Source organism: Schistocerca piceifrons, chromosome X, assembly GCF_021461385.2.
Source record: "Schistocerca piceifrons isolate TAMUIC-IGC-003096 chromosome X, iqSchPice1.1, whole genome shotgun sequence".
In the NCBI taxonomy this organism is placed as follows: Eukaryota; Metazoa; Arthropoda; class Insecta; order Orthoptera; family Acrididae; genus Schistocerca; species Schistocerca piceifrons.
This window is the reverse complement of record NC_060149.1, coordinates 567,999,565-568,025,495: the sequence shown is the minus strand read 5'-3', so window position 1 is coordinate 568,025,495 and position 25,931 is coordinate 567,999,565.

The window sequence follows — 25,931 nt, the reverse complement described above, 5'->3', positions numbered from 1 at the left end:
TACGGCAAACTGGATGTTCCTTCACCGACACTGCCGATAGACTTGGCAGGAACGTAGCCACTGTACATGATAGTTGGCAGTGGCGGTCACGAGACGGTACAGTCGCTAGAGAATCAGGCTCCGGAGGGCCTCATGGCACTACCTAGAGGGAAGACCATCATGTTCGTTGTATGGCTCTGGCGCAGCGTACTGCACCTACAGCAGCAATCTGAGCAGCAATTGGCCAAGCCAGATGCCCTTTAGCGTGCATTCCATTGACCGCAAACCATTACCATCTGTGACCCCAGTGTTTGAATTGAGAGCGCATTAAACGGCAGGGTGGAGGTCTGTTGTGTTTCCTCATTAAAGCTGGTCCTGCATCAATGCCAGTGATGGCCGTGTGTTGGTTCAGAGGAGGCAAGTTGAGTGCCTAGAGTCAACCTGTCTATGTGCTAGATACACTGGACCTACGCCTGGAGCTATGATCCGGGGCTCGATTTCGTGTGACAGCAAGAGCACTCTCGTGGTAGTCCCATGTACTCTGAATGCAAATTTGTACGTCGGTCTATTGATACGATCTGTTGTGCTGCCATTCACGAATAGCTTCCCAGAGTGTGTTTTCCAACAGGATAACGCTCACCCACTTACCGCTATTATAACCCAACATGCTTTACAGGATGTCAACATGTTGCCTTGTCCTGCTCGATCATGAGAATTGTCTCCAATCGAGGGCATATGGGACATCATCGTACGACAAGTCCAGCGTCATTCGCAGTATTGATCAACCAAGTGCAACAGACATGGAAGTCAATCGCACAAACTGACATCCCCTCCGGGAGGGGACTGCCAAGGGGGAGGTTACCATGAGAAAAAGATTGATTAATCAACGAAAGGATAACGTTCTACGAGTCGGGGAGTGGAATGTCAGAAGCTTGAACGTGGTAGGGAAACTAGAAAATCAGAAAAGGGAAATGCAAAGGCTCAATCTAGATATAGTAGGGGTCAGTGAAGTGAAGTGGAAAGAAGACAAGGATTTCTGGTCAGATGAGTATCGGGTAATATCAACAGCAGCAGAAAATGGTATAACAGGTGTATGATTCGTTATGAATAGGAAGGTAGGGCAGAGGGTGTGTTACTGTGAACAGTTCAGTGACCGGGTTGTTCTAATCAGAATCGACAGCAGACCAACACCGACAACGACAGTTCAGATATACATGCCGACGTCGCAAGCTGAAGATGAACAGATAGAGAAAGTGTATGAGGATATTGAAAGGGTAATGCAGTATGTAAAGGGGGACGAAAATCTAATAGTCATGGGCGACTGGAATGCAGTTGTAGGGGAAGGAGTAGAAGAAAAGGTTACAGGAGAATATGGGCTTGGGACTAGGAATGAAAGAGGAGAAAGACTAATTGAGTTCTGTAACAAGTTTAGCTAGTAATAGCGAATACCCTGTTCAAGAATCACAAGAGGAGGAGGTACACTTGGAAAAGGCCGGTAGATACGGGAAGATTTCAATTAGATTACATCATGGTAAGACAGAGATTCCGAAATCAGATACTGGATTGTAAGGCGTACCCAGGAGCAGATATAGACTCAGATCACAATATAGTAGTGATGAAGAGTAGGCTTAAGTTCAAGACATTAGTCAGGAAGAATCAATACGCAAAGAAGTGGGATACGGAAGTACTAAGGAATGACGAGATACGTTTGAAGTTCTCTAACGATATAGATACAGCAATAAAGAATAGCGCAGTAGGCAGTACAGTTCAAGAGGAATGGACATCTCTAAAAAGGGCCATCACAGAAGTTGGGAAGGAAAACATAGGTAGAAAGAAGGTAGCTGCGACGAAACCATGGGTAACAGAAGAAATACTTCAGTTGGTTGATGAAAGGAGGAAGTAAAAACATGTTCCGGGAAAATCAGAAATACAGAAATACTAGTCGCTGAGGAATGAAATAAATAGGAAGTGCAGGGAAGCTAAGACGAAATGGTTGCAGGAAAAATGTGAAGACATCGAAAAAGATATGATTGTCGGAAGGACAGACTCAGCATACAGGAGAGTCAAAACAACCTTTGGTGACATTAAAAGCAACGGTGATAACATTAAGAGTGCATCGGGAATTCCACGGTTCAATGCAGAGGAGAGAGCAGATAGGTGGAAAGAAAACATTGAAAGCCTCTATGAGGGTGAAGATTTGTCTGATGTGATAGAAGGAGAAACAGGAGTCGATTTAGAAGAGATAGGGGATCCAGTATTAGAATCGGAATTTAAAAGAGCTTTGGAGGACTTACGGTCAAATAAGGCAGAAGGGATAGATAACATTCCATCAGAATTTCTAAAATCATTGGAGGAAGTGGCAACAAAACGACTATTCACGTTGGTGTGTAGAATATATGAGTCTGGCGATATACCATCTGACTTTCGGAAAAGCATCATCCACACAATTCCGAAGACAGCAAGAGTTGACAAGTGCGAGAATCATCGCACAATCAGCTTAATAGCCCATGCATCGAAGCTGCTTTCAAGAATAATATACAGAAGAATGGAAAAGAAAATTGAGAATGCGTTAGGTGACGATCAGTTTGGCTTTAGGAAAAGTAAAGGGACGAGAGAGGCAATTCTGACGTTACGGCTAATTATGGAAGCAAGGCTAAAGAAAAATCAAGACACTTTCATAGGATTTGTCGACCTTGAAAAAGCATTCGACAATATAAAATGGTGCAAGCTGTTCGAGATTCTGAAAAAGTAGGGGTAAGCTATAGGGAGAGACGGGTCATATACAATATTTACAACAACCAAGAGGGAATAATAAGAGTGGATGATCAAGAACGAAGTGCTCGTATTAAGAAGGGTGTAAGACAAGGCTGTAGCCTTTCGCCCCTACTCTTCAATCTGTACATCGAGGAAGCAATGATGGAAATAAAAGAAAGGTTCAGGAGTGGAATTAAAATACAAGGTGAAAGGATATCAATGATACGATTCGCTGATGACATTGCTATCCTGAGTGAAAGTGAAGAAGAATTAAATGATCTGCTGAACGGAATGAACAGTCTAATGAGTACACAGTATGGTTTGAGAGTAAATCGGAGAAAGACGAAGGTAATGAGAAGAAGTAGAAATGAGAACAGCGAGAAACTTAACATCAGGATTGATGGTCACGAAGTCAATGAAGTTAAGGAATTCTGCTACCTAGGCAGTAAAATAACCAACGACGGACGGAGCAAGGAGGACATCAAAAGCAGACTCGCTATGGCAAAAAAGGCATTTCTGGCCAAGAGAAGTCTACTAATATCAAATACCGGCCTTAATTTGGGGAAGAAATTTCTGAGGATGTACGTCTGGAGTACAGCATTGTATGGTAGTGAAACATGGACTGTGGGAAAACCGGAACAGAATCGAAGCATTTGAGATGTGGTGGTATAGGCGAATGTTGAAAATTAGGTGGACTGATGAGGTAAGGGATGAGGAGGTTCTATGCAGAATCGGAGAGGAAAGGAATATGTGGAAAACTCTGATAAGGAGAAGGGACAGGATGATAGGACAACTGCTAAGACATGAGGGAATGACTTCCATGGTACTAGAGGGAGCTGTAGACGGCAAAAACTGTAGAGGAAGAAAGAGATTGGAATACGTCAAGCAAATAATTGAGGACGTAGGTTGCAAGTGCTACTCTGAGATGAAGAGGTTAGCACAGGAAAGGAAGTCGTGGCGGGCCGCATCAAACCAGTCAGTAGACTGATGACCAAAAAAGGGCTATATATTTTCCTGCAGCTGACGGTCACAAGTCATCCGCTACCGATGTGTGACCAGAGCGACGCGTTGCTGTTTCAGGTCCGGACCTGCTCCCTGCTTTTGTACACCCATCTCCAGACTCTGGGATTACAAGAACATATGTATTTTTGCATGATTTTCCATAATATTATACTATTTTCGCAGTACCTCTAGATGTCAAGCACACAGCAGTATCCTACCGATCGCTCCCACAACATAATTTCCAAATTTATAGAATGGAAATTATTTCTCTACAAACCCGAAACCTTAACGATGTGGAGCGTGCTGTAAACCACTGAGTAACTGGAAACTTATCCCGTCTGCAATGATCTTTACGTGAGAGCTCGAAAAAAAATAGAGGAAACTGATATTTACGCTCGCAAATACCGAGGTCGGTGATGTAACAGATTCCAAATCATCCCTATAATTTACAAAGTCAACTAAGGTGTTTCTCATGTCTAGAGAATCAGCAAACGTGTATTTCACCCATCTTTCACTTGCTAGATGCACACACCACAATCGATGTTCCCTCAACTAAATAAAGGCGCGAAACGTGCAGAAGCAGTCAACCGAATAATTTACATGGGAGGGAATAACGGTCCAGCGCAAACGCACGTCCATATTGAATTTTCTCAAATTTCCACGCTAACACGGAAGCTATCCAGTACATACTAAGTATTAGTTCGCTATTCTGCCATCTAGAGGACGACACGGTCAAGTCAGCTACATTACTACACTCCAACAGGCCTCTCCATTCGGACGGCTCCTACCGTTAACGGGAAATGTGAATCATTCCCGCCATAGGTCACCAGCGCTGCACACCAAGCACACATACACAGAATCGTCCAATGAAAAAAATTGGCCTCATATATATTTTATCCCTGTACTTACAACTAAACGTTACGATTGTGGTCTCAGTTGAACGACATTCGACAATGAGTGAGGTATCGGAAATACACCCTGCTCACCGCTGTGACTCTGGAAATAGAAATAATCGGTACCATTCTTATGACATGTCATATCATATTCTTCCCTTTCCTATTACAGTACTCAACGACAAATACATACCTTCCTTACGACTGGACATTGTAATTTGATTTGCACATGTTGGAAGACAACCACATACTTTATAAATCTGATGATAAAGGTGAACCTACCACACACCCCCTACTACTAAATATAAGAGTTTGTCAATAACTGATTCCAGGCGATACGAAATAATACTGGGCTAAAATCAACGATGGGTGGACACGTCTCATAAGTTTTTCTTACGAGTGATACCACCGTGTCTTAGAAAGAGATGTGTAATCGTCTTACAAACCGCTAGATGTTAAAAATACACAACCATATTACTATCATAAGCGGTCGTGGTTCTACAGGTGCACACAAGTATCCATGTTAAAAGCTTTAAGGGCTTTATAAATCCATTTATGGCATTACCTACGAATGACGTGGTTTTTCTAGAAAAATACTGTGACACTGAATATAGACGGTGATCGCCGAAGTGTATGTTATCAGACCAGCCGTGTGGTTACACGTCGCCTACGGTGCACCCTCGTAATGAAATTACTGAATTTTTGAAGTGATTCGGCTAAGGAGCGTGGTATGAAACCGATATTTGCAACTCCCTCACGCCGCTGCCACTATATATTTCTCCAGTATTTGTAACGCATTCTGTCTCGATGCCGTGTCAGAGGTTTTGCGATATATCCACTGAGTTATATGCGGTGATTGATTGAGAAGGATCACAAACAGTAGCAAATGGTGTGATGACTGAGGTCGTAAGAAATGTACACTAGCTTTTCAGATTACTAGTGCTACGCTTTCGGTAGAAATGATGTCTATTATTTGGAATCAAGTCTTTCCATTCAACCACTTAACTGCGTTGGATCCAATGGATAAGTTAAAAATGGTTCAAACGGCTCTAAGCACTACTGGAATTGACATCTGACGTCATCAGTCCCCTAGACTCAGAACTACTTAAACCTAACTAACCTAAGGACATCACTCACATCCATGCGCGAGGCAGGATTCGAACCTGTGACTGGAGCAGCAGCACAGTTCCGGAATGAAGCGCCTAGAACTGCTCGGCCACTGCTTCCGGCTAAGGAGAAGACCTTTAGTCATTACAGCCACTATTGAATCATATTTCTAGCACTCTCATATCTCGAAACGAGCCACATTTCTCGAACCTATCTGCTACAGTAAAATTCCAACATGATTTTAGGTAGCCCCTATGCATCTTGCAACTACCCCTCAGACTCTGTACTACCGCCCCTACAGCTTTGCGCATGTGTCCGTTCCAATGAAAGTTGGAACTGAGTAGAAGTCGGAGAAAGCTGTATCCGCCACCTTCTGCAACCCGTGTAGACATAAGAGAAGCTGAGTGGCTGCGACACAACTATGTTTTGACCATTCGACGGAAACGAAGCCGGCTCCTGCAACATGAGGTAGTATAAAAGACAGCACGGGAATTGCGGGAAGGACGTGGACTTTGCTACTGCATTGTGGTGCTTCTCCAAACTACAAGCAGGTACTACCCATCTACGTCCCTCAGGGCACATTCACGTCTATCGCCCCAACATTCTATCAATGTCATTCTGTACCATGAACCAGAGAAAAATTACGAACTATAAAAGCTCCACAAAATTTATGTGACAGAGAAGTCGATAAGATTTTTACCGCATCTCTCTCTTCCCATATATTGAAAACAAATACAGCATGCCTGCCAGCATCGAGCACATGTGACACTCATATTAAATATACAGGTATTGATTCACTGCACAAAAGCTTCATCACCTGTATTGTAGGAGGATGACGGTATCCCACAGACTATACTTTAGGTCGCGAGAGACGCTCCCCGTGACCCTGTCTCGTTGTTTCGTACACTGTCATACATATTGTTTTTCCGCCATGACTTCGAGGCCTGTGTCAGGTTCTAAACTGACATTAACACATTCTGATCTATGGCCTCTCGCCGAAAACTAGACATCGCATGGTGCTAATCATGTTGTTACTGCTGCTACCATAACACATCACATACATTGGATGATTTTAAATAAAAGACAGTTATAACATAAGGAAACTGGAAGAGTTTGGCGGCGTTGTGAAGAGTTTCCAAACTGCTGTCCGAAAGTGAGTGACGACCTCTAAATTTAAACTCATCTGTCACAGTGACGGTATAGCTGATTCCTCATATTGCAGTCATGTACGCGATCACTGTATCTGTGCAAGCCACCCCCAGAAGGCGTTGCCCTACACCAAAACTCTTCCTCCAATTCAAACAAGCGATGTCAGTCAATCATTATGTGGTAACCAGCAGCGAGCCAGTGGATGGATGGTATGGAAAAGACACCGTTGATGTACTGAAATAATAACCATTACAATTGATAGTGCGCACAATTTTAGCAATTTTACAGTAATTTCAACACCGACGACTGATGCGACAGCATTTTCCCAATTTCTGTATCATAGGTAAACTGACCCTTCTCTACATTGCGAGTATCATTGCGAACGAAAATAGATACGCAGGACGTCCATTCATTGTTCATTTTCAAACACATACACCATCAATATATACCAGACAGCGCTCTACACATTCCCAACACCTCGAGCATTGTGCTTAATTTACGGTCTATCTCTATGTAGATGGGAGTCACAGAACATTCTAGCAGTCTGAGGATAAAATTAGAGACTGACAGATCCCCTCACACTGTCACTGACCAACCTGCCGTGCAGCACTGTTACCAATTTAACCTGCGACCGACCAGAAGTAGACTGCTACATTCACGTCTCGTGAATGAATGGAGCTTGCTGAGTCCTCGCCCATTGAAGTGCACAAGATTTCTCCAGATACGCCCATGTCGAGGAGGTTAGCACTCCTTATTGATGTATAGTAACAGATTTGAAAGTGTTGTGACGTAATAGCAGACGGTTAAGAAGAACAACAAACAGGTGATTTTTATGCGTGATGGAGCTCCAAATGGATGGTGTTCGAAGCATTTTTAAGTAAATCAACCATGTTATCAATTTTAAAGTATTGTCCTAGAGTCTAGGATCAATATCAGGAAGGTATTGGCAAGAGAGAACATAAACACATGCACTTCTTTGGTTACAACGTTACTCATTTAAAATAGGCGATAACGTTAGATCTCTTGAGTTTCTGACCTATTAGTCGTATCAAATGCAGCGCTGTTAATATATCAATGTAAGAAATACTCTACTGGCCATTAAAATTTCTACACGAAGAAGAAATGCAGATGATAAACGGGTATACATTGGACAAACATATTATACTAGAACTGACATATGATTACATTTTCACGCAATTTGGGTGCATAGATCCTGAGAAATCAGTACCCAGAACAACCACCTCTGGCCGTAATAACGGCCTTGATGCGCCTGGGCATCAAACAGAGCTTGGATGGCGTGGACAGGTACAGCTGCCCATGCAGCTTCAACACGATACCACAGTTCATCAAGAGTAGTGACTGGCGTATTGTGGCGAGCCAGTTGCTCGGCCACCATTGACTAGACGTTTTCAATTGGTGAGAGATCTGGAGAATGTGGTGGCCAGGGTAGCAGTCGAACATTTTCTGTATCCAAAAAGGCCCGTACCGGACCTGCAACATATGGTCGTGCATTATCCTGCTGAAATGTAGGGTTTCGCAGGGATAGAATGAAAGGTAGAGCCACGGGTCGTAACAAATCTGAAATAAAGCGTCCACTGTTCAAAGTGCCGTCAATACGGACAAGAGGTGGCCGAGACGTGTAACCAATGGCACCCCGTACCACCACGCCGAGTGAAACGTCAGTACGGCGATGACGAATACACGCTTCCATTGTGCGTTCACCGCGATTTCGCCAGACACGGGTGCGACCATCATGATGCTGTAAACAGAACCTGGATTCATACGACAAAATGACGTTTTGTCATTCGTGCACCCAGGTTTGTCGTTGAGTACACCATCGCAGGTGCTCCTGCCTGTGATGCAGCGTCAACGGTAACCGCAGCCATGGTCTCCAAGCTGATAGTCCATGCTGCTGCAAACGTCGTCGAACTGTTCGTGCACATGGTTGTTGTCTTCTAAACGTCCCCATTTGTTGACTCAGGGATCGAGACGTGGTTGCACGATCCGTTACAGCCATGCGGATTAGATGCCTGTCATCACGACTGCTAGTGATACGAGGCCGTTGGGATCCAGCACGGCGATCCGTATTACCCTCCTGAACCCACCGATTCCAGATTCTACTAACAGTCATTGGATCTCGACCAACGCGAGCAGCAATGTCACGATACGATAAACCGCAATCGCGATAGGCTACAATCCGACCTTTATCAAAGTCGGAAACGTGATGGTACGCATTTCTCCTCCTTACACGAGGCATCACAACATCGTTTCACCAGGCAACGCCGCTCAACTGCTGTTTGTGTATGAGAAATCGGTTGGAAACCTTCCTCATGTCAGCACTTTGTAGATGTCGCCACCGGCGCCAACCTTGTGTGAATGTTCTGAAAAGCTAATCATTTGCATATCACAACATCTTCTTCCTGTCGGTTACATTTCACCTCTGTAGCACGTCATCTTCGTGGTGTAGCAATTTTAATGGCCAGTAGTGTATGTTTCGAAGGCATGACATACATCCTTCTTCCCGGTTTCTCTACAATAAACTATGGTATCCAACAGTAAATCGAAAAAACTACTTCCTTACAACATTGGCTCTGTGTGATATGAGCACAAGACAGCTTTCCAGAGAGATGTATAGCGTCCACTATTCGCATCGGATCATGGTTCAGAAATTACACTATGCCCGCATACGTCCTACATGAAATGATCGCTAGTAACGGAGAACACCTCTTACAAGGAAACATATAAACGCATAGCAGCAGCGTCTGACATGTGAAAATTACGAGTTATTCCGACAAATAACTCTCTAAATTGCACATCTGTCAGCCAAATGCACACACGGAGATTGCAATGCCTCACGAACACTTATCGCTAACTTAGACTCACTGTAGTTTTGAATCTGAAGTCTCGATTTTACACGAAAGATGCCACAGGGAGATGGAGTAGGCTACATCGCATAAATCATAGTTCGTTTAGAGGAATGTGTCACGTTTCGTCACACATAAGATGGAAGTCCTCTGATGACCTAGAGGTTTGCCGCTAACTATCCCAAGTACACAGTGCTCTAACTCACATACAGAACACGTGGTAGTATACCAGTCGAACGCAGGCTGTCACGCGACTGATGCATCCTGACAGAACAACGGAAAAATTGACCTGCAGCAACGTCTTCCTCTCTAGAATGCATCATCAGTTTACCATTAAATTGTACCTCGTTACAGCCCCATCTCTATCGATCACCTCGTTCACTCTCTGTTATCCTTTAATGCAAATGCATGTAAGTTTAGAGGCAGATGGTTCTCTGCTTTCCTGAAAAGCGTCAAATACAGTAGTCAACTCGTGTGTATCACTGTTACCTCAATAGACATACAGCAGTATAATGCTGCCTCGATGGAAAACAAGTGACTGCTTCCCTGGTCCCCTTCGCTTCAACGTTGACGTTTCCTCAGATTCCTCTTGTTGTTGTATACTTGTTCCAATGCATAAACTGTTCTGCTCCAACCAGAAGATACGCAAGTACTTCCTCCACTCGTTCATGGAATGTGTGTGTGTGTGTGTGTGTGTGTGTGTGTGTGTGTGTGTGTGTGTATGTATGTGTGTCGGTTTTAGAGCGGTTTTTGTTCTTGAGTTTATTTAATTTCTGTTCTCGTTTCTGCAATTTATTTTGCATTATTGACTGTGAGTGGTGATTTATTCTTTCTATTGTGTCATACAGCACTGAGGAGCTGGAGATTTGGTTTGCTAATTCTTGGTGCAATTTGTATAAGCTGACATTCAGTTCTTGTTTTTTTGAGTATATGGAGCAAATTTCATGTTTCAGCCAAGCTCTTTCAGCTGTTCGTTTAGAATGCTGTGCAGCAGGTGACATGTTGTTTACATTAATTTTGATATAATTAGGAATGATGTTGTTGGATGAGCAGATTTTGTTGTACTTGAGGTTCAAGTTTGTTTGAAGTAGTTTCACGGTCGTTTTTTTAAGTTTGTTGAAGAGCTTTACTGGAAATGCCTGGCATGGCGTAGAAACAGTAATTTTATATTGGAACTCTTTCATTTGGTCCTTGTTTGCATAATAAAACAACAATATCAGAAATTGAGTCCACTTTGATGCAAATCACCTTGTTATTCGTTTAATTCTTTATTTTTCCAAACTAGTTTCGGCGCTAAAATCACCATCATCAGTGGGTTTTAAAATATAAAACATGCGGGAAATTGCATGGTTATACAAATACAGTGGTACATTATTACGTTTTTATTATTAGTTTTCTGAAATATAGTTTTCTATGGATACTTTCATGCTATCTTATTTATTGTATGTTACAGAACGTTTTTGAGAATTACTGTCGCTGTTTGCGACATATTTTCTGTGCTCTTTTTTTGTTGCCGTTTTTACTCAACGAACATATAATAAATAAGGTAGAATTAAAGTAGCCATAGAAAACTATATTTCAATAAACGAATAGTAAAAATATAATAATGTGCCACCGTGTTTGTGTAACCACGCAATTTTCCGCATGTTTTAGATTAAAAAACACACTGATGATGGTGATATTTGTCGCCGAAACTACTATGGGAAAAAAAGAAATAAACGAATTAAAAGGTGTTTTGCATCAAGGTGGTTTCAATTTCTGATAGTGTTGTTTTTCTATGCAAACACGGATCAGATGGAAGAGTTCCAAGATAAAAAAAAGGAAATGGAATATTAATATATACTGCATAAATGGTGTAATCTTTGATGCAGCCCGTATTTAAATTATAGGTAACACGCTAATATGAAATGAATTAAATAAACAAAAAAAATTATAACATTTTCTCTCCCAGGATTTTAGATCTTTGTAATGTAGCGCGCGAAAATTCGACGGGTACTGCTCTATTTTACCGTGAAGGCACTCCGTCACTGACACTGAAGTTATTTTTTGGAAATTTGTGGTAGGGTCTTACCGGACCAAACTGCCTAGGTCATCGGTCCCTAAAATTACGCACTGCCTAATCTAACTTAAACTAACTTACACCCATGCCGGAGAGAGGACCCGAACCTCAGACGGGGGGAGCCGCGCGGACCGTGACAAGACGTCTCGGACTGCGCAGGTTATGGATGCCATCTTTTTTATCTTACGTTGGTTGTGCTTTATGCATCAGTTGGCACGAGTCAAACGATGTCGAGCTCGAAATTTTATAGAGAGCAACTCCCTTATCTTTTGTTTAAAAATCCTCAGAGCCCTCCGCAGGTTTATGACTTAAACTATGTGTTGCATCCCGATCACCAGTCTCGTTACTTTAATTTAGTCGTGATCTCCAAGTGTTGGATCGTACGATGCGTTTGAAGAGTATTTGGAAAGATAAATTTTCGACGTTGGTGAAATTCACATTTTGTAATGCGACGTCTACTAGCGGACTTCATAGGTTTTATTTGTTCGATATTTTGTGTCATTAGATTCTTATGGTCGACGTAATTCCTGAGCCTTTCAGTGATCACTGTGCAACCTCGCCCGGAAACCCATGAAATACTGTCGTCCTCAATCGATGCTCAACGTTTCCCATCTTGAATATGAGTGCTGAGTGAGAGTTTTGTCTCCGCTCTGCTCAGCGTTACCCATCCGCATTGGGAAGGTGATCGAGTACGCAAAGCTGCGAATTCGTTTATCGTTTTGACATGTTATTCTGCTGCAAGTGCGAGAGACTTTCGAAATACGTATGAGTTTTATTATAATGTTCTCCATGAATTATATGCACGAGCACGTGATACTCCTTGGGGATCGCTGACGTTCAGCTGATCAAGCCTAAGTTGCTCCTAATTAAGAAGTAACACACGGAAGTGTTGAAGGTGGATTCTGTGCCATGTTATCTCGTTAACAAGGAACTTACATCCTTTTGCCACCTGTTTCGCCACTACACTCGCCGTCGTCACTCTCTTATTACCTTCCTCTCCGCACACGATGGCCATCAGTCAACGACTCAAGGCTGTGCAACTCATCTACATCTACATCTACACCTACATCTACAAGGATACTCTGCAAATCACATTTAAGTGCATGGCTGAGGGTTTATAGAACCATCTATATAATTCTCTATCATTCCAATCTCGTACACCGTGAACAAAGAACGAAAAACTGCATATTTCCGTGCGAGCTCTGATTTCCCTTATTTTATCGTTGTGATCGTTCCTCTCTATGTAGGTCGGTGTCAACAAAATATTTCCGCATTCGGAGGACAAAGTTGGTGATTGGGATTTAGTGAGAATATTCCGTCGCAACGAAAAACGCTTTTCTTTTAATGATGTCCAGTCCAAATCCTGTATCATTTCTGTAACACGCTCTTCTATATTTCGCGATAATACAAAAACGTGCTGCCCTTCTTTGAACTTTTTCGATGTACTCCGTCAATGTTATTCGGTAAGGATCCCACACCGTGCAGCAGAATTCTAAAATAGGGCGGACAAGCTCAGTGTAGGCAGTCTCCTTAGTAGATCTGTTACATTTTCTAAGTGCCCCGCCAAAAAAACGTCGTCTTTGGTTAGCCTTCCCCACAACATTTTCTATGTGTTCCTTCCAATTTAAGTTGTTCGTAATTGTAATTCCTAGGTATTTAGTTGAATTTACGGCCTTTATATTTGACTGATTTATCCTGTAACCGAATTTTAACCGAGTCCTTTTAGCAATTATGTGGATGATTCCACACTTTACGTTATTTAGGGTCAATTGCCAATTTTCGAACCATACAGATATCTTTTCTAAATAGTTTTGCAATTTTTTTTGATTTTTCTGGTGACTTTACTAGTCGATAAACGACAGCGTCATCTTCAAAATACCAAAGACGGCTGCTCAGATTGTCTCCCATATTGTTCATATACACTCCTGGAAATTGAAATAAGAACACCGTGAATTCATTGTCCCAGGAAGGGGAAACTTTATTGACACATTCCTGGGGTCAGATACATCACATGATCACACTGACAGAACCACAGGCACATTGACACAGGCAACAGAGCATGCACAATGTCGGCACTAGTACAGTGTATATCCACCTTTCGCAGCAATGCAGGCTGCTATTCTCCCATGGAGACGATCGTAGAGATGCTGGATGTAGTCCTGTGGAACGGCTTGCCATGCCATTTCCACCTGGCGCCTCAGTTGGACCAGCGTTCGTGCTGGACGTGCAGACCGCGTGAGACGACGCTTCATCCAGTCCCAAACATGCTCAATGGGGGACAGATCCGGAGATCTTGCTGGCCAGGGTAGTTGACTTACACCTTCTAGAGCACGTTGGTTGGCACGGGATACATGCGGACGTGCATTGTCCTGTTGGAACAGCAAGTTCCCTTGCCGGTCTAGGAATGGTAGAACTATGGGTTCGATGACGGTTTGGATGTACCGTGCACTATTCAGTGTCCCCTCGACGATCACCAGTGGTGTACGGCCACTGTAGGAGATCGCTCCCCACACCATGATGCCGGGTGTTGGCCCTGTGTGCCTTGGTCGTATGCAGTCCTGATTGTGGCGCTCACCTGCACGGCGCCAAACACGCATACGACCATCATTGGCACCAAGGCAGAAGCGACTCTCATCGCTGAAGACGACACGTCTCCATTCGTCCCTCCATTCACGCCTGTCGCGACACCACTGGAGGCGGGCTGCACGATGTTGGGGCGTGAGCGGAAGACGGCCTAACGGTGTGCGGGACCGTAGCCCAGCTTCATGGAGACGGTTGCGAATGGTCCTCGCCGATACCCCAGGAGCAACAGTGTCCCTAATTTGCTGGGAAGTGGCGGTGCGGTCCCCTACGGCACTGCGTAGGGTCCTACGGTGTTGGCGTGCATCCGTGCGTCGCTGCGGTCCGGTCCCAGGTCGACGGGCACGTGCACCTTCCGCCGACCACTGGCGACAACATCGATGTACTGTGGAGACCTCACGCCCCACGTGTTGAGCAATTCGGCGGTACGTCCACCCGGCCTCCCGCATGCCCACTATACGCCCTCACTCAAAGTCCGTCAACTGCACATACGGTTCACGTCCACGCTGTCGCGGCATGCTACCAGTGTTAAAGACTGCGATGGAGCTCCGTATGCCACGGAAAACTGGCTGACACTGACGGCGGCGGTGCACAAATGCTGCGCAGCTAGCGCCATTCGACGGCCAACACCGCGGTTCCTGGTGTGTCCGCTGTGCCGTGCGTGTGATCATTGCTTGTACAGCCCTCTCGCAGTGTCCGGAGCAAGTATGGTGGGTCTGACACACCGGTGTCAATGTGTTCTTTTTTCCATTTCCAGGAGTGTAGATGAGGAACAGCAAAGGCCCTGCAACACTGCCTCTGGGAACGCCAGAAATCACTTCTGTTTTGGAAATTTGTGGTAAGGTCTTATGGGACCAAACTGCTGAGGTCACCGGTCCCTAAGGCTACGCACCAGCCAATCCAGCCTCAGCTAACCTACGCCAAGGACAACACACACACCCATGCCCTAGGGAGGTCGCGCCGCGCGGACCGTTACATGGCGCCCAAGACTGCGCGGCTACCCCGCGAGGCTCACTTCTGTTGTACTCGATGACTTTCCGTCAACTACTGCGAACTGTGACCTCAGGTAGGAAATCACGAATCCATTCACGTAAATGAGACGATATTCCATAAGCACGCAATTTTACTACAAGCTTGTGTGGTACAGTAGCTATAAACATTCTGGTGATGTATTTTGCACAGTATGACGAACGATATGTTTGCTGTATCTAAATGTCTGAAGATGGCGTGCTGCAACACCGCAAACGATCGTGATTTTTAAAACCAGCAGAACACAGCTGATTGTGTTGTTTTTATTACACATAAGCTACACCAGCAGTTGTAGTGCCAGTATCCACCCGAAGGTCGATGAACGGGAGTCGAAAGATGTTTCATGTGTCCGACTTGTTTGCTGCTACCCGCCAAGAGACGAGTGCGTGCCGGTGCAGTCGCGCCTGTTTTCATCTACGTGAAAGGACGCGATGCCTTTCCTAGAAATGAAGGCTGGGCTGTCGTGGCGAGCAGTCTGGATTCAGTGCGTCGGCGGCGAGCTGGCCGGATTGCGCCAGGGCCGTCTGCATTTCGAATGCGTTGGTCGCTCGCTCGTCTCGCATAGGCGCCAGAGGCTCAATACTATGTACAGTTGTATCCAGTGGATAACACCGTGAGCACCATTCAGATGCGAGTTTTGCCACCCTCGGTGAGATGATTACGTCTGAGGAGAATCTTCAGTTTCTAGTGGATTTTCAGGAGGATGAAGTGTTTGATTCTATTGCTATTTCCCCCCTCTCATAAATCCCCTCTTCCGGACAGCCTTCTGATAGAATTTTATTTACATTTTAGAAATCTCTTGTGCTCTTCGTTTACTTCCATTTCAAATGAGATTTTGTGGGGAAGAGCTGTGCCTGTGAGCTTCAATGTGGCGAAATTTGTTCTATTTCCGAAGACCGTAGCCGCTTAAACAGCGTTTGATTTTCGACTCCTCGCACTACTAAATTCTGATTACAAAGCTGCTCACGTGCAATTGGTGAAATTCATTGTAGCCTCACTGGTCGTAAAATTTTGACTCCGCTAGCAGAATGCAGGCCAGTGGTTTCGGTGGCGGCTGTTACATGTTCATTGTGTTTTTGCCTTCTAGTATTCTTGTAAGGCATTTGATAGCGTTAGTCACTCGTATCTCGATCTCCTGTTGGCGATTGTTAGCTTTACCACTCCTGCACGTGTCTTTCTTTTTAACGTGTACAATAAAATTTCAACGTCAGGGGTGGTCAATGGATGGCTGACGTCGCCGGTTGTTCTCTGTCCGGGATCGCCTCATGGCTGTCACCTCTCTATGTCTTTGTTTGTCTTGTCTCTTGAGCAGTTGTTGTGCAACATCACAGTGAAGGCGTATGTAGACGACTTTATGGTCCTCCTTCGTCGAAGTGAGGAAGCCCCTTTGTTAAAAGTGATAACTGATGGTGTCTCTCGTACTTAAGGTCCACGCTTAAAAGAATACCAATGAAAATTCCTCAACCTAGGCGGTTTAGAGGACGCTGTTCGCTTTTGGGTTTGTTTTGTGGATCGATATACATACTTGTGAACTGTCGATCGTTGTCCACTGGAGATGGTGGCTTTGGATTGGAAATCTGTTACTGATAAAATTAAGGGTGCCGTGCTGAATCATGAACGATGCTCTCTTTTAATTTGCAGAAAGTACTGGTATTGGATACCTATGTTGTGTGTAAGGCATATTACATAGCGCAGAGGCCGGCCGATGTGGCCGAGTGGTTCTAGGCGCTACAGTCCGGAACCGCGCGACCGCTACGGTCGCAGGTTCGAATCCTGCCTCGGGCATGGCTGTGTGTGATGTCCTTAGGTTAGTTAGGTTTAAGTAGATTTAAGTTCTAGAGGACTGATGACCTCAGATGTTAAGTCCCATAGTGCTCAGAGCCATTTGAACCATTTGAACATTGCGCAGGTCTTTCCTCTTACCAAAACAGTAGCCAAAAAATTGTGGTAACTGTCTGGACCATTTAGATGGGAAGGCCATATCTTTAAACTACTTTACAGGATTGTGACGAAGCCGCGTATCGAAGGAGCCTTGCCTCTCTCAGATATCACAAGCAAGGCGTCTGCCTGGTATGCCCGAGGCATGATACTGTTTGTTTCCCTTGAATTGCATACTATCACTCTCATACAGCCCAGTGATTCTTTCTCCATCTGTTGACGTAGGTCGCATTCATTTGAAATTGCATCATGCTTAAGAATTTATACTGCGGTGAGTTATCTGGAGGACCACATCGTGAGGTGGCAAGTGGTCGCGACACAATTCATGTTTCTTCGTTGGGACATAGTGGTCTGCTCCAGTCTCGATGAACTGTTACCGCCGCGTACTCGTTGGAATGCTAAACGGACCAACATCAGTCTACCGATTTATACGGTAGGAGTGGCTTACTCTTGGTAGAGAATCGCCAACAGCTTATTACCTACTGACGAACGTCAGCACCAAATTGGACTTCGTGGCACAGCTACATGTTGTCGGTGTGGATCCTTGGACACGATCTCGCATGGATTTATCTGTAGTGGTCACCTGACGAGCTGGCTCTAGCTGCGGAATCAACTTACTTTCGTCACCAGAATTTCCATTATAGGTTACACCAGCGACGCTATCCTGTCTGTGGCCGGATTCCTCTTCATTTCAGAAACTGAAGATAATTCCGTGATGTGGTTAATTCTGTACGCTTTGTAGTTGCTGGTGTGTGTGTGTGTTGTTGGTGGGGGGTTGTCTGGAAGAAGCGAATGACTTACTGCCAACTCAGCAGTACATGCTTACTGCATACTGGGACGCGTCACAATTGCCCCGTTGTCGGGACAATTTTGCTAAGGTGCGAAGTCTTACGTTTATTTGACAAGGTGTAGGATAATGTGGTCAGCGGGTGTCGTCATTATCCGATAGAGATGTCGAAGCCCCCCAACGGGGAATATAAACTCTGTTCTATAAAGGGGAAAAAAGGAGAAAAACCGACAAAAACCCAAGTTTAACCTGTGTTCTGTCCCTGAGTTGTTTGTCGCTGCAGTTACATTTTAAGAAAAAAAAAGTGGCGCAGCGGGTAGCGCGCTAGTCTGTAGTTGGCATTTTTCATACTAGCGTGGAATCGAGTCTCCTCATTGACATTTTTTTTGTTTCCATTTTGTCAAAAAACAGTAGCGCGTGTGGTTGAAAAAAAAAAGAAAAAAAGATGGCCGAGGCGGTTTAGGCCACCGCTCGATTTAAGCGGATGATCCGGCTTCTAGTCCTGGTCCGGTATAAATTTTCGCCTGTTACCACTGATTCATTTCAGTGCCCGAATGCGGCTAACGTAATTGGAAACATTTCAGTATTTCTCTGAGGTGTTCTGGCAACTGAGTTCTGTAAGTGCATACCCTTTACAGGGTGTTTATAATTATACTTCGGCTACTTGATAGGGCACTCATAAAAAATGAGTGACCATAGAACAATGAAATTATGTGGAAACATTTGTAAGGCCGTACGGAAGAGAAAGAACGAATAAGCCATTGAAATATACACATTTCAGTTAACAAATGAGAGGGTAACATACGTTAATTGCGTACCATGTTTACGTTACAGGTTACAAACGTTGTTCATTGTGAAGACCATCTGAATTCATGACAGCCTGGAACCGCAATGGAGATACCATTTCACAATTATCGTTCCCAGGACTCCCTGAATCGTGGGCCATGGAACATTCAACTATCGCGACACACCTCATGCACCGCTTGAAGATCACAGATTGCTCCCAGTTTTCTCACCATGGTATCAGTAATTTCATCAACAATTTGTGGCACATTTTGTCGTCGTCTTCTCCCAGGAACGGTTCCCAAATTACGAATTTATTCTAATTTCCGAGTCATGTTCTTCATCCTCAGTGCAGAAACATTCATTTAACACGTCGATACTCGCGAAGAGCAGGCAGACTGTTGCTATTGATTTGACAAAACGACTTTACGAGTAACGCCCTGCTCACGTTGCCCAGACCCATGCTGATTGTCTGCAACTGTAATGCGCACTGACGCTTGTGTTTCAATCCAGCGTCGTCATACCAGTGCCGGCGCCGAACTACAAGTTATGACACTAACGCCATTGACAATGAAATTCCTGCAGCAAACGGTCTGAAAACCGCTACTAAGAAACTGGGCACAGATACGGTAAATAGCTTTCCATCTATACTGGCTCAAGTAGCGAAAGTTTAATTATAACCAGCCTGGATTTCCTAAAAATCCATACACATACTCACTCCACCCGAGACGCTTTAAGAATCCCAATACTGGTTACTGAATGTGAGTGCACTTCTCAGTATCCCAGTTCTTTTGTATCTTACTGGTTGTTAGATAGCCGCCAACGCATGCAGTGTTATAGTCTAATAACATGGAAGGTGTTTCATCGTTGAACATTGTACATATATCTAAGAAATTCCCAGATAATGCACACCATTTGTTACGTGATATCACTTCATTTTCAATCGTCACCGCTACGTTCAAACCACGATCTGAGGGCGGACCTACAAACAAATGTTTCCTACCACACGCATTTAGACTGTAAATTATACAGAATAACGTCATCTTTAAACTTGGCCGTCCGCACGTCTAGTACAAATTTACTCGCTTGGCACCGGCAGCGCTAATTCGTATACTTGGCTTGTCACCGGTCGCTTGTCACCTTTCCGTTGATGACAAGCTTCAAACACATTGACTTTTGGGAGCTTTAATTTCTCCGGAAATCCTCACTTTACCGTATCGTTACACAAACTGGAATTTTCTTTTCAAGTAACTTCTCTGCAAGTTCTACACTGTTATAACGACTATCCATGTAGAGATGATGCCACTTTCCATAAGAAGGTGTCAATAGTTCCATCACTGCTTTTGCTAAAGGTTGTGCAACGCCGGAATATAACTTGAATGAGGAAATGTGTTCCGTACTCGAATCACACAGCATACGAATGAGTGTGCCATATTTCGTAATTTTCGACGGACTGTAACTTTAAAATTTTACTCTCCACGCCACGGTATCATTCCTTCAACAATTGAGATGTTTTGACTTCGATTAAACATTTCTTTAAACTTTTTGGAAAAATAATCGGTTACGAATTTCACTTCAAAATGCCGGTCGGCATTATCCGGTTTATTGTTGTTGTCGTAAAAATGTAAAAATGATAATATTTGTCTGAATCGGTTGCGGGGCATCGTTTCGCGAAATATCGGTGTGTCTATGAACGGATTCGTTCACCAGTAATCATCATTCCTTACTTTATTTACAGTTCCCATAAGGATAGCACGCCCAAACTATTTTCTAAGTTCGAGTCCCGTAACGTCGACAAATCTGGCATTTTTTTTCCAGTTTCCATCTATTGTGTACCTTTTGCCCTCCTCGTCTGAAGAAGAAAACAAGGTATCCATGTCAACAGTGTGGTGTTCCGATTTGTGTGGAGTGCTCCAGGAAGGTCTGCGTGAAGTGTTTGCAGGTGGAAATTGACTTAAGTATGATTCAGAAGGCCCATTCGATAGTAGTTAAGGGTTAAACACCATTTTGTGTTCGTAGCTCAAATGATAGCTTAAACTTCTTCATGAAACTTCGGGCGAGTTCACTCGACGGCGGCGATCTTGGACAACGAAGCGGCTTCTTTGCGGTGTGGCTCCTTTGATATGCGGCGGCACACACTTTGACACCGAAGCAGCTCCTTTCCGGTGCGTCGACACGTGCTGTATGTTCGGCACCGGCATTTCTACAAAAAATTGAATCTACGTAAAGTACACCAATTTTACCGCCTCTTCGTCAGTAGTTGTTGCGACCTCGTACGGAACGTTTCGTTATTATCAAGGCTGATAACGTTTCTTTTGCATCGACTTGGGTCTTAAGAAGCCTAATGTCGATTTTACGTAACAGTGCCAAATTAAAGCGACACTATGAAACAACTCATGAGCATTTGCATCACATTTTTCCACTGGGAAGGGACGTTAGTCAAGAAAAACTCCAAACAATTTAGCTTCTTGAAAAAAAGCTTCTTAAAAACCACAACCTTCCTAGTTCCCGCTACGAGCAAGCAAGAAAAATCTGCAAAAGCAGTGATACGGTTATTTTGGACGCTTGATACACACCAGAAGCCATTTTCAGACTATGATATAGTAAAAGGGTACGTGTTTGAACTGCCATGGCACTGTTTGAAGAGAAAAATGAATTTGTTTCGGCCAGTCAAGGTATTCCATTGCCGGCAAGAAGTAATACAAGAACACCCAAAATTTTGGCTGCTGACAATAAAAGTAGTTTGTTCTAACTCCTGTAGAAGTCGCCTTGCTCCGCCGTAGCACTAGATGAATCAAACAACGTTGTTGATGAAGAACAAATGTCCATTTTCGTGCTGTTTTTGGATATTGAAAGTAAAGAATTTAGGGAAGAATTGCTAATAAAATTGTCGTTGTAAGGCAAGATTCTCTGAAAAGATTTATTCAAGACTTTTAATGACTTCATGACAGAATTAAATATTAGTTATGATAAAACATAGTCTCTTTCAACTGACGGGGCCACAGCGATGAACGGCAAAGTAAAAGGACTAGTAAAGAAAATCAAAGGGAAGAATGCTGGGCTGATATCTTATCAGTGCATAAGTCACCAGCAGCCCTTTGTGCAAAACTTAGTGTGACTCTGAAACAAATAATAGACAGGTTGATCAAATAGATTAATTTTATGAGATCTCCTTCTGCGCTTTAGCACAGACAGTTCAAAGACTTTCTGTCTGAATGTGATTCGTCGCATTCTGACGTATTACATACAGTACAACAATGTTCGTTGGCTAAGAAAAGGTCAAGTGATTAAACGTTATTGCCAAATAAAAGAAGTAGTTACATCCTTCTTAGAAAACTTGGATTCACAAGAAGCAAGAAAGCATTCGGAGTTCCTAGCAAACGAACGCAGTACGCTAGCTGTGGCTTTCTTGAAAGACATTCTTAAGCATGCGGTCAGTACCAAGCTACAATGAAATGGAAAATTAATACGTGATCTGATATAAATTGCGTCTTCTTTCCGTCGCAAGCGGGATAGCTTTGAAAAAGACATTGCAAGCCAAGAATTATTTTTCACTTTCCATCAATATTCGAATATGAAAATGATACTTAAATAGAGATTTCAGTATACTCAAATTTTATGTCAGATGTTAAGAAGTAATTTGCAGCAAGATTCCAAGACTTTTCAGCGACGTAGAAGGTATCGCGACTCTTAAATTCTCCTCTTGAAGTTTCTCCAGCAGCAGAATGGATGGAATAGCTGCAAAGTTGTTCTGCCCTACAAAGCCTTTACACCAATGGAGATAATAGACTTGCAGGAAGACGATTCTTTGCAAACGTTTAAAACTGCATCCGCTGAAGAAGTTTAGTGAAAACATGTCCCCGAAAAATATGAAAATTGCAAAAAATTTGCCATATACCTTGTTACTATGTTTTGCTCCACATTTATCTGTGAAATTTCATTTCCAAAAATTAATTTTTAGAAGAAAAGAATTTTTAGAAGAAAAGGTATCGCTCAATATTAAATATCAGATTCCCTGCTATTTCCCTAGACCGAACAGAAATTAACGACAAAAATATCTTCCTCCCTCCCTTCATCCTATTTTCCTAGACTTAATTTTATTACAGTTCTGAATGTTTCATATTTCTCGCTGAAGACAAACCAGTTCTACATACACATCAGAATTTTTTAATTATGTAGCTGTGTCTTGTACTCGTCTGACTTAAAATGAGTAAATAGAATTTTGGCACAGACACTACTCATGCCACCATCGGAACAGTAACTACTGGACCGACTGTTTTATTTTTGAATATTAGACCTATAAGCCGGCCGATAATTTTTTCAGACATATTGGAAATTGATCGAATTACTGCAACGAAGTAATAAAATAACTAGATTACAACAGTTTTTCTATTATTTCATTTTGTCAATCAAGGACTCATGTAGATCAACTATTATTCTCTCAGCACCAACTGAAGTACCATAGACATGTATTCAGAAGAGCACATCACTGAAAACTTTCTTAAGCTAAGATGAACAAAAATAAAATGAAAGGGGAGACGGGAAAGAAAGAAAAGAAAGGGAAGTACAATGTGAAAAACAAGAAAAGAAAACACAAACACCCTTGTCGATGAAAATAATTTCTGACGTACTTCCAGCCAAGTGGAGTTTTGCACGAGTGTTTTCGATTCCAGTAATTCTCTCTAATAAATGGCGTTCTGTTCGCTTCCGTGCTGTCCCACAGTCAAAGAGAAATTTCGTAACTACGGTTACTATAAACAAATAGATTACGACACAGCCCGGAAAATTGCGAATATTACTACCTTTCGCGGAAATGTACTATCGGTTCATGCCATAATTTGCCTCGCATCCCAGTTTTCCGATGACATAGACGCTGGTATGGGAACGGAAGCGCACCGTAATTACGTTATCACCGCCAGAGCGGCGCATCTCAAAGACACGGCCGACGTCCGCCTGCCGTCTGCGGGACTGTTACACTTTGCCAGTCATCGTTTACTCTGGCCTGTGTTTGCGAACAGCTCCCACTTACCGCAACCTCCCTGCCAGCCCGCCCTCTCGCTGTTCCGGTGGTTTCAAAGGACGCCACTAAGGACATCTGCGTGCGAGGGCCGTGCAGCACAAACGTGCTTGTTGTACTTGCGGCAGCCCGCCGCCCGCGCCATACCGCCCCCATTTTGCAGAGAGCTTCCCTGCCTTCGTGCTCTCTTGTCTTGGTCTGCTTGCTGCCCTTTGCCAAGTTGCTCCCGCTTAAATAATAACACACACGAGCTGAATAGGATTGTTTCCTAAGAATTTGCCTGAATCTGAACAACAGTCACGTGCACCACAAGTACACCAATAAATGTCCACCCTTTTACCATTCTGAAGCAACGATACCTACAGTATAATGGACAGAACTACTCTAGAAATTAATGGTACTGTTTTAAACCAATCTGACAATATAAGGGACACACCGCCTTGAGAAATTTTCGTTCTACATCAAAAAGAATATAATATTTATATTTTCTTCAGAGTGATTTTTTCCACCGAGTATAAACTTCAGGGGTGATCGATGAGAGGATAGGGAACGAAAAAAGTCTAACGAACTTACTTCCGGAAATTCATGGTTTCCATCCTCGAAACAATTAATTCTATCATGCATTATTACAGAGACTGCGGTCTAATACGCGCTGTACGATGCCGCCACAGTTATAGTACGAGGGTAATCCCAAAAGGTCTCGTATTTTTTATAGGTACATAGACCTGTTTATTTCTACATTGGTTTACATCAGTTTACAGCTTGAATAGTTAGCTGTTTTTCAACAGAATCACCATATCTGTCGATTCATTTTGGTAGACGCTCTGGCAGTTTTTGTATGCCCATGTCATACCATCTCGCCGCCATGCTGTTCAGAAAGTTATGAACCTCTTCTTTCACCTCGTCGTCGGAGCTTAATCGCTGGGACCACAATTAACGCTAACAGGTGCTGTGAGACTCTGAAAAAACTCAAACGGGCAATTCAGAACCGGAGAAGAGGAATGTGGAGTAAGGGCGTACACATTCTCCATGACAACGCTCGCCCACACATCGCTCGGTAAACCGTTGCTCTCCTGCAACAGTTTCAGTGGCACATAATCACCCACCCACCCTATAGTCCTGACATGGCGTCCAGTGACTATCACCTGTTCCCTAGGTTAAAAGAACATTTGGCCGGAAAGCGATTCAATTTGACGACGAGGTGAAAGAAGAGATTCATAAAGTTCTGAATAGCATGGCGGCGAGCTGGTATGACAGGGGCATACAAAAAGTGCCCCAGAGTCTACAAAAACGCATCGACAGAAATGGTGATTATGTCTAAAAATAGCTAAATCTTCAAGCTGTAAACTGATGTAAACCATTGTAGAAATAAACAGCTCTATGTACTTATAAAAAAAATGCGAGACCTTGCTTTTGGGATTACACTCGTATGTGCTGAAAATGGTTTCCATGTGCCTCAACGGTTGCGTATACGTGCCGTAGCATGTTTTGTCTCATACGTGCACATTGGCCAGGCTGCATCCGAACAGTGTCAAAGGCAGCTGGAATACGCAGCTCAAATGTCTCCACATCTGGAATGGGTTCTGCATACACGATACCTCTGAGATGTCCCAGTAACCAGAAACCGCACGGGTTGAGGCCCGGTGAACGAGCAGACCGTCCAACTGGACCGCCTCGTCCGATCCATCGACCAGGGAAGGCACAATTTAGATGCATCCGAACCTTACCGGCGAAGTGGGCTAGGGCACCATCATTTAGCAGCCACGTAACCGTTCGAATCATCAGAGGTACTTTTTCTAGTAGGGGAGGCAATGTCACCCGCAGGAAACTCCGATAGTTCCGGCCTGTTAGGCGACGTGGAAGGAACACTGGTCCCAAAATACAGTCGCCAATTATCCCAGGCCACACGCTCTGGCTGCACCGAAGCTGATGATTCTCTGTCAACATACCAAGGCGGTTTGGCATACTGTCCCACAGATGACTGTTAAGA